This window comes from Citrus clementina, unplaced genomic scaffold (genome assembly GCF_000493195.1).
Source record: "Citrus clementina cultivar Clemenules unplaced genomic scaffold, Citrus_clementina_v1.0 scaffold_3, whole genome shotgun sequence".
Lineage (NCBI taxonomy): Eukaryota > Viridiplantae > Streptophyta > Magnoliopsida > Sapindales > Rutaceae > Citrus > Citrus x clementina.
In genome coordinates, this window is record NW_006262339.1 from 14,393,301 (window position 1) to 14,405,614 (window position 12,314).

General features: G+C 37.5%; 2 non-coding genes across 2 annotated transcripts; one reads left to right on the top strand and one right to left on the bottom strand.

The window, feature by feature from the left end:
- Positions 1–4,196: 4,196 nt before the first annotated feature.
- Positions 4,197–4,300, top strand: LOC112100529. The gene has a single exon (XR_002906897.1). It is a non-coding gene; the product is annotated as a small nucleolar RNA R71 (small nucleolar RNA).
- A 6,664-nt stretch (positions 4,301–10,964) lies between these two features.
- Positions 10,965–11,071, bottom strand: LOC112100442. Its single transcript, XR_002906814.1, has one exon. It is a non-coding gene; the product is annotated as a small nucleolar RNA R71 (small nucleolar RNA).
- Positions 11,072–12,314: the final 1,243 nt, after the last annotated feature.

The window sequence follows — 12,314 nt, forward strand, 5'->3', positions numbered from 1 at the left end:
CCACCTTGGCTTTGTCAACCTCAATACCTTTGCTCGAAATGATGTGACCGAGAACAATACCTTGTTTTACCATAAAATGGCATTTCTCCCAATTTAAGACCAAGTTCTTCTCGATACATCTCTGCAGAACTAGTGTTAGATGATGTAAACATTGATCAAACGAATCACCAAAGATAGAAAAGTCCTCCATAAAGACTTCAAGGAATCGTTCAACCATATCAGAAAAAATGCTCAACATGCATCGTTGAAATGTAGTAGGTGCATTACATAATCCAAATGGCATTCTCCTATATGCAAATGTGCCAAAAGGGCAAGTGAAAGTAGTTTTCTCCTGATCTTTTGGTGCTATGGGAATCTGATTATATCCTAAGTACCCATCTACAAAGCAATAAAATTCATGGCCTGCTAATCTATCAAACATTTGATCAATAAATGGTAAAGGAAAATGGTCTTTACGTGTGACAGAATTCAACTTTCTATAATCAATGCATACACGCCATCCTGTAGTTACTCTAGTGGGTATCAATTCATTATCAGCATTCGTAACTACTGTGACTCCTGACCTTTTGGGGACAACTTGCACAGGACTGACCCATGAACTATCAGAAATTGGGTAAATGATACCTACATCTAATAGCTTAAGGACTTCAGTTCTAACAACTTCTTTCATATTAGGATTTAACCGACGTTGCCTTTCCACTAGTAGATTTAGCATTTTCATCGAGGTGAATGTAATGCATGCAGTCTACTGGGTTTATACCTTTTATGTCTGCTATGGTCTATCCTAATGCTCCTTTGTGCTCTTTTAAAACATCCAACAACTTACCTTTTTGTTTGTCATTGAGGGATGATGAGATGATTACTGGCAAAGTGCTTTCTTCTCCCAAAAATGCATATTCCAAAGTGTTGGGCAATGGTTTGAGCTCGAGTTTCGGTGGTGATTCTGATGATGGGATGAGTTTCTTCTCTGATGGTGCTAGTTGTTCAACTCTTAACTTCCATTTATTAGTGTCCATGGATGGTGCTGAGTCAAGTAGGGCGTTGACCTCATCGACCGATCTGTCAATATCAAAATCCAAACCAAAGTGAGTTAAGCATGTTTGTAAAGGGTCATCACTAAGGTTTGAAACAAAAGTATTATCAACTATTGTTTCTATTAAATCCACATCAACAATTCCATCATCTGCATTGAGAGGTTGTTTGGCAATGTTGAAGATGTTCAGCTCCATAGCTATTGTGCAAATTTTAATGTACTCGCAAGTGCACGAATCTATTGTAGTATAGACTAATGGTAACGAGTGTCGATCCCACGAGGAGGTGGATTTTAATTATATATAGAATTAATTTTGTAAATGGGTGGTTGGAATTGTGGTGGAAGTGATTTAAATTATCCTAAAATTAGAATTGAAATGGCGATAATAAATTCTAAAATTGGACTTGCAATGGCGAGAATAAATTGAAGAGAAATCTATTGAAATGACGTACTTGGGTATCTGGATCCGTATCAACATGCATCATGGGCTAAATATTCCTTATTAATACCAATTAAATCATAAGGGGGGAATCCACACCTCATGAACCATGCTCTAATCAATATGGTGCTAAGGGCTTATCGTGCCAAATAATAATAACCTTGTACTAGAGGGACGGTGAAACCAAGGCGGTACTAGACAAGATTAATATTATTTGTCGACGAGAAGTCAAAACATCCAGAAAAACTAGAGGGGAAGAGAAAATAAATTTACCAAATAAAGCCCATGACACATGTTGAGACTTCACCTTCAACCCAAGCTTGAAAGAAAATTAGCCACTCATAATTGAACTAGGGGCAAAATGGGAATTTATTAAAATATAAAGAAAATACAAGATGGAGAGAGAATTACAGAAAATGGATCCCAAAAATGGATTCAGAGGTATCAAATTAAGGGGGAGAGGCCCCCTTTTTATAGATACATTGAGTAAATCATGGCCATCGGATTAAAAACAGTTTGGACGCTCAGGATTGCGCCACGTCATCAGTCAACAGTAACGCGGTTTGACCTGAATGAACAGTAACGCAGTTTGACCCGGATGAACAGTAACGCGGTTTGACCCGGATGAACAGTAACGCGGTTTGGTTGAAAATAATCCTGTGTGATGCATGTACCGTACGCGAGATTTTTCGTCCACTGATATGCTGCCACGTCACCATCAACAGTATATAAGAATTTTAGTCCAACAGGATCGTGACACCTCATCAGTCAATGCCACGTCATCGGTCCGTCTATGTGAACAGTGTCGTGAACAGTAACGTATACAGTACCGTACACGTGAATAGTACCGTACATGTGAACAGTGCCATTTTTCCTTTTATGCTCCTCCTAAGGTTTTTGACCGTCCTGAGTTCAAAAGTGATGTCCGTTTTGCCATCTGATTTCTCGTTTATTGTGAAATGACTATGATGCCCCTAAAATACATAAAATACTTAATTAAAATAAAACACATGTAATTAAATCACAAAAAGATTAAATACATAAAAGTAAGGGTTGTTAGTAAGACTTGAAATGTAAAATGACGGTTTTCTCCTTTATAAATATGCATTTTCTAACACTCAACAATAGTCATGTTGCCGAAGGACAACTGCATATTTCCAGTCCTGCATTGAATGCGAGCATCCGCAGTTGCCAAGAAAGGTCGGCCTAGAATAATGGGAATGTGCTTCTTTGAATCCTGTATTGGTTGAGTGTCAATTACAATGAAATCAACAGGAAAATAAAACTTGTCTACCTGGATAAGCACGTCCTCCACAATACCACGAGGTATTTTCGTGGACCGATCTGCAAACTGTAACACCACTGGAGTTGGGTGTAATTCTCCCAGTCCAAGTTTCACAAATACAGAGTAAGGCAACAAATTTACACTAGCTCCTAAATCCAACAAAGCATTCTCAATTGTGTGGTTCCCTATACTACATGAGATAGTGGGGGAGCCTGGGTCTTTGCATTTTAAAGGAATTTTATGTTGGAGTATAGAACTAACGTTTTCTGTTAAAAATGCCTTCTTTTGAACATGCATATTTCTCTTTTTAGTACAAAGGTCTTTAAGAAACTTGGCATAAGATGGAACTTGTTTAATAGCATCAAGCAAAGGGATGTTAACACTTACCTGTTTGAAGATTTCGAGAATCTCACCTGTGGATTTTCCCTTTTTTCCTTTAGCTAACCTCTGAGGAAATTGAGCTTTGGGAATATATTCTCGTGGGTTGGTTTCTTCTTTCTCCTCCGGTGGTGAGTCCTCAATATTCACAGGTACAATTTGATTTTCTTTTGTCACCGGCATCTCCACTTTGCTGTCGACTTCTTTTCCTTTTCGCAAGGTCATCACTACTTTGACCTCTCCATGCTGCTGTGGTGAACTGGTACTTGCTTCATGCACTCCTTTAGGATTAGGCACTGGTTGACTTGGAAACTTACCTTTCTCAACGGTCATTGCCAAGGTCTGAACTGAAGAAGCAAGTTGTCCCACCATCTTCTCGAGGCTTGAAACTAATTGAGCTTGTGAGTTGAAGCCTGCTCTCAACTCATTTCGCAGTCCATCAATGGTGCGGTTCTGTTGCTCAATCGTAGAGTGAGTAAGAATCTTGAGATTCTGGAATGAATCCTCCCATGGTCTGGGTTGAGAGTAATTTTGGTTCTGATTGTATGGTCTAAATGGGGGCTGAGAGGCTTGAGGATTTTGTGGAATTGGTGGAGCTGGAGCTGCTGGTCCATTCTGTTGGAATCCTTGAGACCATGAAAAATTGGGGTGGTCTCTCCATCCAGGATTATATGTGTTGGAGTATGGGTTGTAATTTGATGGCTTTCTCATTACACCTATGGCATTGGCTTGATCTGGATATAAGTCAGGGTCATGTGCCTCTGTTGATTTAGCAGTCGATAACGATGCTATTTGTCGAGCAAGACCTTCAACCATCTCCTTGACTTCTTTGATTCCCGAAGTTGACTCGCCAATGTGAACCTCATTCACTCCTTTAATTCTTCTAGTATTCCTGAGTGATCGACTCCGTTGTTGGGAATTATCCGCTTGTCGCTGGAAGAATTCCTAAATCTCTGATGCACTTTTTGACATTAGCTCTCCTCCATTTGTTTGCCATTGGCCATTCTTGCACATTCGGCAATAATCCCTCCAAAAAGTATTGGCATTGGTGCCATTTCTCGTACCCATGATGTGGACACTTCAAGAGTAGCCCATTGAATCGCTCCCACGTTTCGAAAAACTGCTCGTCATCTCTCTGGGTAAACTCTGAAATTTCCCTGCGAATAGCATTGGTTTTATGCACTGGAAAATATTTATTCAAAAATTTAGTTACCATTTGTTCCCATGATGAAATGCTATTGGCAGGCAATGTATTAAGCCATGAACGAGCTCTATCTTTGAAAGAAAATGGGAATAGTCTAAGTTTAACATCATCGTCTGAAAAATTCTCGTATTTAAAAGTTTGACAAATAGCATGAAAATCGTTCAGATGATTATATGGGTCATCATTTTCTAGGCCATAAAATGTGGGGAGACAATTTAGCACACTAGGTTTTAATTCAAAACTCCTAGCAGCTACCTTTGGGTATCTTATGCATGATGTGCTCAAATTAGCTAAAGGACTGAAGTAGTCCTTAAATGGCCTCTCCTATGGTTGTAAATCCATTTTATTTTTAATTTATTTTTGTGTGCGAAGTGTTTTTTCTAATTCAAGGTCTATAGGTTCAAGATTAGGAAATAATGACCTACGACCATGCATGCAAAACAAATAAAATAAAATAAAGATGGGAATAAAACAAATAAAAATAAAGAAGAGGGAGAAATTACGATACTAACCTTATTGCGCTATTAAAACCTTTTTATAAAAATACACAAAAACAAATACGTGAAATTAAATTAACTAAAAATAAATTAATAAGATAAACAAAAAAAAATTCAATTGAAAATTAAATTACAGAATTTTAAAGAAGAGAAAAAGAAAAGAAATACTAACCTTTAAATGTAGATTCACTTTTTTTTTAATAAAAAAATACAAGAAAATAAATAAAAGAAATTATTCACAAAAATTAATTCTATGAATTAAAATTACTTACCTCCCCGGCAACGGCGCCAAAAACTTGTTGTATAAATTTTAATGTACTCGCAAGCGCACGAATCTATTGTAGTATAGATCAATGGTGAAGAGTGTCGATCCCACGAGGAGGTGGATTTTAATTATATGTAGAATTAATTTTGTAAATGGGTGGTTGAAATTGTGGTGGAAGTGATTTAAATTATCCTAAAATTGGAATTGAGATTCTAAAATTGAAATTGCAATGACGAGAATAAATTGAAGCGAAATCTATTGAAATGACGTACTTGGGTATCTGGATCCGTATCAACATGCATCATGGGCTAAATAATCCGTATTAATGCCAATTAAATCATGAGGGGGGAATCCACACCTCATGAACCACGCTCTAATCAATATGGTGCTAAGGGCTTATCGTGCCAAATAATAATAACCTTGTACTAGAGGGCCGGTGAAACCAAGGCGGTACTAGACAAGAATATTATTATTTGTCGACGAGAAGTCAAAACATCCACAAAAACTAGAGGGAAAGAGAAAATAAATTTACCAAATTAAGCCCATGACACATGTTGAGACTTCACCTTCAACCCAAGCTTGAAAGAAAATTAGCCACTCATAATTGAACTAGGGGCAAAATGGAAATTTATTAAAATATGAAGAAAATACAAGATTGAGAAGGAATTACAGAAAATGGATCCCAAAAATGGATTCAGAGATATCAAATTAGAGGGGGGAGGCCCCCTTTTTATAGATACATTGAGTAAATTGTGGCCATTGGATTAAAAACAGTTTGGACGCTCAGGATTTCGCCACGTCATTAGTCAACAGTATACGTGAACAGTACGCGGTTTCACCACGCGAATGAACAGTAACACGGTTTGACTCGGGTGAACAGTGACGCGGTTTGGTTGAAAATAATCCTGTGTGATGCATGTACCGTACGCGAGATTTTTCGTCCACTGATATGCTGCCACGTCACCATCAACAGTACATATGAATTTTAGCCCAACAAGATCGTGACACCTCATCAGTCAATGCCACATCATCGGTCAATGCCACGTCATCATCCGTCTACGTGAACAGTGTCGTGAATAGTAACGTATACAATACCGTACACGTGAATAGTACCGTATATGTGAACAGTGCTATTTTTCCTTTTATGCTCCTCCTAAGGTTTTCAACCGTCCTGAGTTCAAAAGTGATGTCTGTTTTTCCATCTGATCTCTCGTTTATTGTGAAATGACTATAATGCTCCTAAAATACATAAAATACTTAATTAAAATAAAACAAACGGAATTAAATCAAAAGAAGGTTAAATTCATAAAAGTAAAGGTGTTAGTAAGACTTAAAATGTAAAATGACGGTTTTCTCCTTTATAAATATGCATTTTCTAACACTCAACAATGATTTTTTGGCACCATAAGCCCTTAGCACCATATTGATCAGAGTGTGGTTCATGAGGAGAGGAAACCCCCTTTGTGATTTAATTGGCAATAATAAGGAATATTTAGTCCATGGTGTATGTTGATGCAGATCCGAATACCCAAGTGCTTCATTTCAAAAGAATTCGTTTTAATTTATTCCCGCCATTCTAATTTAAATTTTAGAATTTTTCAAATCATTTTCACCACAAATCCAACCACCCTCATAGAAAATTAATTATATACATAATTAAAATCCACTTCCTCATGGGATCGACACACGTTAGTGTTAATCTATTCTACAATATATTTGTGTATTTGCAAGTTCAATAAAATTTGCACAACAGCTATCAGCTTAAGCTTTTAGCCTATGGTATCAGAGCGAGGTCACGGGTTCAAGCCGCCGCATAAGCAATTTTGTAGGGGGGGGGATTGTTAGGGTTATGGGGCCCCAGTAATTCTTCTGTGCGCTTGTAGGTGTAACATCCTTTTGTGTATTTCTATTGAGGTGGCAGTAAGGTTACCCAAGGCATAATTGCCCGCCCCGTTGGCACGATTACAAAAGTGTGCAGCCCCTCATGTCCACCTGCTGCTTAGTGTGGGGCTCTGCACTTCAATGGTATAAGGAAATAAAGTTGTACCTTGGCTATCAGTTTAAGCTTTTAGCCTAGTGGTAAGCACTTGATCCTAACACTTCAAAATATTCTTCCTCATGTCATTGAGCCGCATCAAACGTGTTTCGTTCCTGGGCAACATATTATTGAGAACATTGTTGTCGCTCAGGAGGTGGTCTATTCTATGAGGAGGAATTATGGTAGGAGAGGTTATATGGCTATTAAAGTGGATCTTGAAAAAACTTATGACAGATTAAGTTGGAGTTTTATTTTCGATACTTTACAAAAGACGAGCATCCTATTGGATTTCATTCAGGTTACTATGGAATGTATTACCACTGCGATGATTAATGTTCTTTGGAATGGTGAGCTTATGGAGGATTTTATACCTTCTAGAGGCTTTAGACAAGGGGATCCTATTTCCCCTTATATTTTTGTATTGTGTATTGGAAGGTTGAGCCATGCCATTTCTAAAGCAGTGAGTAAGGGTGAGTGGATGCCAATGCGTCTATCACGAAATGGAACCCCTTCATTTATTTTTGCAGATGATTTTTATTGTTGGTTGAAGCCTCGTATGACCAGGCAAGGATTGTTAACTTGATCCTGGAGGATTTCTGCAATAGCTCAAGAGCTAAAGTTAACAGAACTAAAACTCATCTATTTTTCTCGAAGAATGTCTAGAATAGTGAGGCCTCCCGTATTGGTAATTCCCTTGGTTCTACAATCACAAAGGATCTTGGGAAGTATCTTAGAATGCCTTTGCTTCATTCTCAATAACTAAGAAGACTTATCAAGAAATTATTGACAAGGTAGATAAACGTCTTTCAGGTTGGAATGCTTCACATTTACCCCTGGCGGGAAGAATCATGCTTACTCAGTCTCTTTTACAAGCAATACCTTTATATCCCATGCAAACGTCGGAGCTTCCAGTCGGGGTTAATAATAAGATTAATCAGATCCGTAGGAGATTTATATAGAGTGGGTCGGATGATCGTAGAAAGATGAGTCTTATCGGTTGGGAAAAGGTTTGGCAACCAAAAACTTGTGTAGGCTTAGGGATTAAAAACTTTGGGATGATGAACAAAGCCTTAATGATGAAACTGGCATAGGGACTGATTTCTGAACCAACAAGTCTATGGTGTAGAGTGCTTTATACAAAATATGGACTAGCTAGCTCGGATTTCCCACTTAAATTACCAACTCGTAGTGGTTCGCATCTATAGAAATCGATCGGAAAGGTTTAGTCTGATACTCTCTAGGGGCTTTGCTAGAATATAAGAAATGGGAGGAGGGTTCAATTTTATTGGGATTGTTAGGTTACAAAAAATAAACCATTAACTTCGTATGCGATGGCTCCTATTCCAAATGATAGTCTAATGAAATTGGTTAGTAACTTTACTAATGCTAATTGCAAATGGCGTTAGGAATCTTTTGAATACCTCCTCCTGAATTGTATCATTTTAAGAATTACAGCAACTCAGCCGCCAATGGAAGGAAAGTGCGATGATCAATTTTTCTGGGCCAATTCACAACGGGGGGATTTCTCTATCAAGTCTGCCTATGCGACCATTACTGAAAATCGAACTGCTGTAGAAAACTCTCGGTGGACCATTGCTTGGAAATGGAAGGGACTGCCTCGTGTGCAAACTTTTATATGGCTTGCTGATAATTCTATGAAATGAGAGTTATTACGACAATTCTAGACTTAAATCAAGACCACTTAGAGAGTAAATGATGTGTTTTTATTATATTTTGGTTATGTTTTGCATAAACATGCATTTTAGTTTAGTTTTAATAAGTTTTACTTGATTTAAAGTAATTTGTGCTCAAAACATGTGCATAATTGTAGGATTTCAGAAGTTTATAATCCATGAAGGGATGCTGAGATATTAGGCTAGCAAGAAGAAGAAAGAATATGGCCGCAAAAGAAGTGAAACACAACTGGGAACAGTGCAGTGTTATAGCCATTGCTGGAGCGACCATTGCTGTAGCAATCCTGGAACACCGAGGGAGAAAACGTAGCGTGGGTTAGCTGCAGAATTGCGATTTGTAATTTCCTAATTTGACTCATGTATGCACGAGGTTTTTGTTTACCCTAGTTTTCAATTATAAAAAGAAGAACGCATCACATAAAACGGCAGCAAGGAATTATCATTGGAGAAATTTGAGAGAAAAAGAAGAAGAAGATCAGAATTCAAGGGAACAGATGCAGCATCATTGAAGAATGCAGCAGAGTTATTTGGATTCACTTTTTGCCATTCTCGACTTGTACCTTTCTTCACTCTTTGACTGAACTAATGTATTTCGTGACCAATATGTTGCTGTTTGTTTTTCTCTTTCAGAATATGAATTAAAATTGCTTGTAGTTGAGTGACAAAAAATTTAATGGGTTCTTGATTGTTCTTTTAAGTTGCTATATAATTGTTGTAGCATTTTACTGTAGTAGCTATTATTATAACTGTTATTTCGGTTGATCACCCATTTAATAGTCCAAGTTAAGATAGAGCCGCAAAAGGGCATGTCTTAGTGGATATTATTAGAGTAATACTTGATCTTAATTTAAGTTTCCTGGATTAAGTTTATCTTGAATCTCATAAGGGTCATACTTGAAGTTAAGATTTGTGATAAACTAGACATAGGTACTCACATTGTAGGGTGGAGAGAATGGATGTTCATAGTGCCATGTTGTAGGTAAAATAGCAATTGGTCATTGCTAAGATACTTAAGGGTATTAGAATTCCAATATGCAACAGCTGCGGATGCAAAATAAATCTGCCCAGTGCTATAGAAATTGTTATAACAACTGGTGTTAACTTGATGAAAAGCAGTCAACCCATAAAGAGAGTTTGCTCATTCAACTACCTTATTCTCATTTGATTCTTTGACGCATTTTATTTAATTTATTTCATTACTGCATTGTTTCATTTTATTCTCTCACAATTATCAATTTTAATAGTAACCAACTTTACATTTGTTTATCTCGGAATAAAAGTAAATTGCACTATTGTGATTGTTGTAGCATTTCTAGTAACATCAATCCCTGTAGAGACGATCTTGAATATTCATCACTTTATTACTTGTTGTGTACACTTGCACATTGACATCAATAACATTTGATTAAAAAATCACTAACAAGTTTTTGGCGCCGTTGCCGAGGATTGATTGTTTATTTTCGAAGCGTGAAGTAAATCTTGATAGTGCCAATTTGATTTGACTTGTTATATTTATTAACAGATCAACACTTGAATGCGCAAAGACCGATCTGTTGTATTTTAATTTGATCCTGAGATTGAAAGGACTGTAAGGAGACTGCGAAGAAAACAAAGGAATTCAAAAATTATTTCAGACATGGATAATTTGCAGGATATGGGAAATTTTGATCCTCACGAGCCATTACAACTTGTCAACATTCAAGAAGAGCAGAATGAGCATGCCAACCAGAGACAGCCAGGCAACAACAATATCATTTACATGGCAAATGATAGGGACAGAGCTATCAGAGATTATGCTGTGTTAACTCCTTAAGTTGTACACCCTGGGATAATCAGACCTGAAGTGGAAGCCACAAACTTTGAACTGAAGCCAGTAATGTTTCAAATATTGCAAACATTTGGTCAATTTAATGGACTGCCAAATGAAGATCTTCACCTCTATCTTAAGTTGTTTTTGGAAGTGAGTGATACTTTTAAAATTGCTGGAGCAACACAAGATGCTTTAAGACTAAGGCTTTTTCCTTATTCCTTAAGAGATCGAGCAAGAGCATGGTTAAATTCATTACCATCTGATTCCATCACTACAAGGAATGAGTTGGCTGATACATTCTTAATGAAGTATTTCCCACTGAAATTACGGAATGAGATTACTTCTTTCTATTAACTTGAAGATGAGAGTTTGTATGAGGATTGGAAAAAATTCAAAGAACTGCTCAGAAGGTGTCCTCATCATGGCATTCCTTATTGTATACAATTGGAGACTTTCTATAATGGGTTGAATCCTAGTACGAGATTGATGGTGGATACTTCAGCAAATGGAGCTTTGTTATCCAAATCTTACACTGAAGCTTATGAAATTTTGGAGAGAATTACCTACAATAATTATTAGTGGCCATCAACTAGACAGCCAGCAGCAAGAGGAGCAGTAGGGGCATATAATATAGATGCAATCACAGCTTTATTAGCACAAGTAACCTCATTGACTAACATGGTAAAAGCCATGACATCTGCTCCAACAGTAGTAAAGCAAGTTGCTGAATTGTCTTGCGTATACTGTGGTGAAGATTATGACTTCGATAACTGTCCTAGAAATCCAGCATCAGTGAACTATGTGGGTAATTTTAACTAATAGCTTCAAAACAACCCATATTCAAATACTTACAACCCTGGATGGAAGCAACACCAAAATTTCTTAAGGAGCAGTCAAAATTAAAATGCTCCAGTATTGAATGGACAAAATAGGAACACTCAACCACCTGGTTTTCATCAGCATAGTCAAGGGCAAAAACACACCAGCTAAGATCCAATCACTTCATTGGAAGCACTGATTAAGGAATACATTGCAAAGAATGAAGCAATTGTGCAAAGTCAAGCAGTATCCTTGAGAAACCTGGAGAACCAAACGGGACAACTTGCCACAGCAATGAGTAGCAGAACTCAAGGAAGCTTACCCAGTAACACAGAAGATCCGAGAAGAGAAGGAAATGAACACTGCAAAGTAATCAACTTAAGATTTGGAAAGAATGTTGATATCCCTGTTCATGTGACAAAAAAAGGGCTGGAACTTAATTCTTCACAAAAACCACCTCAAGATGATAGTATGTTACAACAACCCAACCATCAAGACACTGGTGTTAGGGGTCAAGTTGCAGCAACTATGGAAGGAAATCAACTAGTACATGCTGAAAAAGAAGTCACAACACCAGTGGTACCAACCTACAACAGACCAAACGAACAGAGTTTGGTACCTTCTGAGGCTACCCAGCAGTTTAGGCACCCACCTCCTTTTCCACAGAGATTCCAGAAGCAAAGACAAGACAATCAGTTCAGTAAATTCCTAGAAGTGCTGAAGCAATTACACATCAACATACCTTTTGTGGAAGCTTTAGAGCAAATGCCTAATTATGTGAAATTTCTAAAAGACATCTTAGCAAAAAAAAAAAGGTTGGGAGAATTTGAAACTGTTGCTTTAACACAGGCA